This window comes from Netta rufina (assembly GCF_964035555.1).
Source record: "Netta rufina genome assembly, chromosome: 2".
Classification (NCBI taxonomy): domain Eukaryota; kingdom Metazoa; phylum Chordata; class Aves; order Anseriformes; family Anatidae; genus Netta; species Netta rufina.
This window is the reverse complement of record NC_140124.1, coordinates 79,961,561-79,967,682: the sequence shown is the minus strand read 5'-3', so window position 1 is coordinate 79,967,682 and position 6,122 is coordinate 79,961,561. Positions and strand designations below refer to the sequence as shown.

Below are 6,122 nucleotides of genomic sequence, written 5' to 3'. Positions count from 1 at the left end.
CCAACAGTCCAAAGTGTGACTATTTAGGGAGAAGAGACTGGCACCAGCTGCACTGAATGAATGAGCACTAGAAATTTCTTCTTTCCTCTCCACTGATCTGATCTGAGGACATGCAGCAAGATTTTGTCCAAGAGTACGCCAAGCCCTAGTGATTTGCAGAGAGAGCAGTGGCTTTGCTACAAGGGGTAAGTAAAGTACAAGCTGTGAGCCTGAGCAGACCTTTGGCTTAAGTATCTGCATTTGTTTCAATGGAAATTACTCTTTCTTTGCGTACCTAGAGACCTTCATAGCCAGTACCTGGCAAAAAGTCACTGTTTCTTTCTATTACTTACTAGCATAAATGACAGGCACATTAAATACAATAAACAAAAGCCATGGAGTAAACAAAATCAGCATTTATTCCTGTCATCTGTTTACAAGGTTGCTTTATGTTTTTCACAAAAGAACACGTACCAGAGATACATGAGTTAATCTACAAAACCAGATGTGCAAGGAAAACGATACGGTATGTGAAAATCCACATGCTGTGTGATTTAGTTCTCATACGCCTGTCATCTAAGAGAAGTTGCTGTGGGGTACACAAACATTAGTTCTGCCACACCAAAATGTGATTGCTAACTCTACTGACATAGCTAAACAACATATTTACAAAGCATTATATCTACCAGTCTTCATCTAATACTTGAAACAGGTAGTTAGTTGTTCAGCTATTAAGCCTTCATGGAAGGTGAAAGAGTCTAATGTCCCTAAATGGATTCATGCAGTGTTTAGTTTTATTCACATGAGACATGAGGACAAGTATATATCAGAGACAACAGAAGTAGGATGTGAAAATGCAGCATCCTCCTCGAAAGCAGGAAGGAGTTTGGAGCATCGGTGCTCATTCATCACCACTGCGGGCTTGACACGAAGCAGAATTGCAACCCTTATCCCATATTAAGGCACCACAAGCTAAGAAATGCTCTGCTTACTGGTGAGGCCAGGGGAAGGGGATGGGCAGTTTTCAGATCCCCATCAGTGGCAAAAAGCAGAACACTTGCTGGTGGGGACCATTTTGCTGAAAGACACTGCCAGTAATATCAGCACTGAACTGAAGATGCTAAAATATCTTGACCCTTACTACAGCAATTTAACCACTGCAGAAAAATGTATCTTCACTGAACTACTTCAACTGCTAAAAAGTAAGGTTCTTTATATTTTAACTGCTGAGGACTAGGGCAAAGTAGTTTTGTGGGTTTTTTTAACTTATAATTTTATATTTTTATTTTTTGGTGAGGAGGGGAGATTAAACTGGGCTCTTGTGCTACTTGTATCTCAAAATGTGGACCAAGCGCTTCCCTTGTTTAAATCTGTGGAGCTGCACTGTTATTTCTGATAGGAATCAAGTTATAGAAGAGTTTAGCTTAGGCTTTAAGTTTATTCCACTTCTGTCATTAGAAGGAATATGAAAAAGAAATTAAAACGTAGCTTCTGTTATAATCTCCAGACCAGACTGTCACAGATTGCCAGCTTCTTACTCTATGAGGGTACTCAGGGGAGTGACTGGCTCCAGGTTTGCACAAATATGGATTTGATAGTATGGAAATATTTATGTGGTAGAGGTTTTTACCCATTTCATCGCCTCCAGGTTGTTCAACATGTAAAAAATTGTTGGAAAGCCACTAGCATCCCACCTTGAATGAAACAAATTTGCTTATAACTCTGATGCTAATGTTAGACTGCTCTAGTATATCCTGAGCAAAACTCTGAGGTTTTATCTAGCTGAGTCTCTCTGCTGTATCTACAGAATTAGGAATAACAGCATCCTAATTCTTACAAGTGCTGGACGAATTAAGTTGTGCTTCCCTAAGTAAAGTTACCTCCAAGACCATGGGAGAACTTGGCAGCCAGAGAGTGCCTTCAGCTCCCTGTGAATTCCCACAGGTCATTCCTGCAGAAGGGTTGCTGTGTAATATAGTTGTTGAAGTTGCCTGTGTGAACAGAAAGTTCTTTTCCTTGCTGCAGCCTAGCAGTGAGTCTGTATGCAAACTTGGGGTCAAGTCATCGTCTGATATAAATCACTGTGTTCCAGTGGTATGACCTCTAATTTGCACATCTGGAAGAATACAATGGCATACGCAGAACAAATACTTCATCTTGGCACTTTATCCCTTCCAACACAACTGATGTTTCCAGATCATTCTGTTCCCTTGTGATTCTTGCAGAACCTGCAGCCGTCTCTGACTGTCTGTGGTTATAGAGCTGAATGCAGTGACTACAGCTAAAGTAAAGTGCCCTTCACACCTAAACCCGCTCTCAGGCACAGAAGTTCACAGTTTCCAAATAAAGTCTCTCAAACCAATATGCAACAAAAATGAACAATAAGCAAACTCACATAGATGCAGTTGACTTATTAGAACTTAACCAACTTATTATTACCTAGTAGAAAATAAATAATGATGTGTCAAAACAATAACTTATTATAGCAGTCTTTAGTTATTAGTCATTATAGAATATATTTAAGGAAAACAATCAACAACAAACTTACACACACACAGAACAGCATGCTGCTCAAAGTGCAACGAGACAGAATTAGGAAGGCACTAAAATGGAGCTGTGTCAAGTATTATTTAACTAAACTGCTACAGTCAGCAAAGATACAAACAAGCATCTCTGGAGAAACTTTTCTCAGGCACACCACTACACATGGTAATGATAATTATGCAGCAGTGTAATTGTTTTTTACCCTTAATAACACTTAAGATCTTAATAAAGCACATTATGCACATAATGCTTTAAATCTAGAGTCTTTGGGGCAATAGCAAGACGTATGCTTGGGATTTTTCCTCCTCATCTGGACACCTGTAGTCCTGTGCTTGTACCAGACATCAGTCACTGTAGACACTCGCGCAGTCAAACCACCCCCAACTGTCCCATCCCTCGTTACAGGAGAAGTGGGGCAGTTTACAGACGAGACTCAAGAATGTGACCATCATTATCCATGCTAGTGACAGTGGAATTTAAATCCCTCGAAAATATTAGCACCCTGCCCAGTTGCACAAGCAAGGAAGTAGAGAGGTAGCCCCTCCTTGATTTGTGCCTTTCGAAAGGGCCTTCCCTCTCAAAGCAGGTGAAATATGTCCACCCTCCCTAGTAATTTACATGTGTGTATTTCTGACAGAGAGCTGTACAGATGATCTCTGTGGCTGTGTGCAAGAGGCCACGTTCCCCAGTAGACTCCTGGAGTATCAGTGCCTGACTCAGTGCAACGCGCCCTAACATGTGGCTGATCCTTATGGCATGAAGCTCTGCATCACAACTCAGCTGCACGGATCTACAAATGATAAATTCTCTTAGTTTAACTGATCAACAAACCAGATAAGACTATAGTCACACTGTTATTTTAGTATAGTTACTAAGAGTCAAAATGACATGCAATTATTCATACTCATGTAAATGTCCACCACAGGAAAAACAAAATTCAAGCCTATAATACTGGCACTGAAGTGCACAATGAGATCTTGTCATTCCAAAGTTAGCCTGCTGTATGTTAGTATGATCATTGAGTTGTTTACTGCACAAAAAGCTAACTGTTTTGAAGGTAGTCAGACAAGAGTGGGAATTCCAGCCTTAACAGAAAGGTAGCTTCTCTGTTTGCACATGGAAACTTGAATGGTGACTAAAAATAAGCAAACTAGTTTCTATCTCAAGGTCATATTCCGGTTTCCTTGCTTTGAGGCTGCTCAAGAGCAACATTCCCAGAGAGACTTCCATTTCTGCTAGTCAACATTTACTTCAGTTAAGACTACAGATAAGGATTTTGAGGTGGCAGTGCTCTACATGGTATCATAGTTACATGGTAAAACGTTGCGTGATTGTAGTACTGGTTCTCATCTACTTGCAACAACTATTACAACATGTCAGTATTTCTTAGATTTCACAGCTGTAAAAAGCCCTGTTTGTTTACAGAAGCAGTCTCAATAGATCTACTACAATGGCATTAAAGCATTGGATCAAACTGGCTGTAGAGGATGTCGTGATGTGATGTCCCATTAGTGGGCCCCTTTTATTTCATATATGAGTGCTATTCAGAAAGGACAAAGGTATGAAAACAATGCATTGGGTAGTGATGAATAACGCTGTTGAGTTTTGTCTTTATGTTGATCCCCTTTAATAAAAGACATAATTCAAATATAAATATGTATGAAATGTATAGATAAATGTATAGATAAATATATAGATATCATTATGTTAATATGTAGTTTGATCAGAACTGGATTAATCAAAGAAAACCTAAAGGCACTGCGATATGTGAGCATCATGGAATAAAATACTTGCTATATTTTGCATATATGTAGTTCTGAAACCAAGCAGTCAGAAAGCCATATACAGCAGGGAATAATTCTTATTTTAACCTCGCAGCATAGGCCAGTAAGATTCAGATTCACTTAATGAAGAGCCATACTCAAACAATATCAGGTAAAGAATTCAGCTGTTTTGATTCCCATTTTTTTCCTTACTTAGGAGTCAGAAGGACTTGGTAGCAATATAAGAAATGAAAACTAGAAAAACAGAGGTTATGAGGAGCAGCTCTGAGTTACACTTGCATAGTGGAGAAAACATCCTGCATGGGTATGAGTGAATAGTGCCTTGTTTTCTTTCTTGTTGAATGAATACAAGAGTATTTAAAATGAACAGCAATTCATCAGGCTAAAAAAAAATCCTAAAATGCATCATGGTTGCAGCAAATCCACCTACCTGCAAGGAAAGCCTAATTTCTCACTTCCATTGGCAGTACATTATCATGGCTTTAACTTTCATTGAGCTAATCCTTAGCTCATTTTAGGATGACAGGAAAAACAAACTTCAAATCTACATAATGCAGCTTTAAATTGGCTCTTTGTTTGTTTGTTTGTTTTTCCTATTATTTGATTGCAGTGTCAAATCATTTTTGGCTACACATATAACACAGTGCCAATTTGCCTTCTGTCTGAGAAGAAACAGTCAATTTAACCTGATAATTTGAATCCTAACAAGCTTTGAAAAATAAATGACCCTCATGAAGGCAAGATAGAGAAAAGATATTTGTGAAACCAAGCAAATGTAGCACTCCCAGACATGGAGAACGTGGTGCTCCAGAAGAGACACCTTCCTCAAACTGGAGAAATACTTTCCTTCTTTTGAGAGCTGAATAGAGAAGCAGCAGCTCAGCAATGCTGGGATTTATCCTGCAGCTAAAATGCTGTTGGTCCATTTAGTAAAAGACTCGGTCATGGCAGGGGGGTAAAGCACCAAGACTGCTGATATTTTCAAATCTCTTAGCAGCAGTAACCACACAGCAGCTTTTCTGCAAAACAAACAAAACAAGAATCCAGTTAATTCAGCAGTGTGCTTTTTTATTTGGTTAAGCGTTCTAGGACAACCACATGGCGGTTTCTTTGTGCATAAGGAAAAGAAAGCAGTGCTGAAGCTTCTTGCTCACAAAGGGTTCTTGCAGCCACCTTATTAAAAGACACCTTAAAAAGACAAGGCCTCTTTGTTAAGGGCAGAAAAGGTCCTGGAGGTCTCCCTTGAAATGTAGCTACTCTGCTTTTTTTTGCCACTCTTGTCATACAGATCCCAGCATAGAAAGGGAGAGTGCGAACCTCTCCATTTATTTGTGTTACCACTGCAAGCATTTACGATGCCAGGCCTAAATCAGCTGGCACTTGAGTGTATTATTTTGGGTTAAATGTGGCAACCACACTACTTGCCTGATAAAAATAGCTAAAGGGATTCTTTAAAAACAAAGCAGTGCTATGACTTTAGATCCACTCATTAAGTAAACTCAAATAAACGCCAAATAGAAAAACACTCTCAGAGGAAATACTGCAAAAGCCAAAAGCAGGTTTTCCTGCAGGTTAGATCACGGGTAAGTTACTACGTTACAAAATTATAAAAGGTTTATTTAAAAATAATTTTAACTGCCGCTGGACAGACAATTTATCTCGAAGATGATCTTGGTTACAATAGAAATTTGTGTAATACGGTGCTTCCTGGTTGAAAGCAGGAGAGTTTTCAGCATTTGGTTGCTGTGCAGACAGCAGCTTGAAATGGCAAACACAGATCAAACAACTGGGAAAATCAGTTTTGAAATTTACTAT

General features: G+C 39.2%; 1 protein-coding gene across 2 annotated transcripts in view; it reads right to left on the bottom strand.

The window, feature by feature from the left end:
- Positions 1–375: 375 nt before the first annotated feature.
- Positions 376–6,122, bottom strand: part of MYLK4 (myosin light chain kinase family member 4) — a 31,810-nt gene continuing 26,063 nt past the window's right edge. For both annotated transcript variants that reach the window (XM_084282402.1, XM_084282403.1), the window contains exon 14: positions 376–5,326. The gene's annotated coding sequence lies outside the window, so the exon portion shown is untranslated. The remainder of the gene's footprint in view (positions 5,327–6,122) is intronic.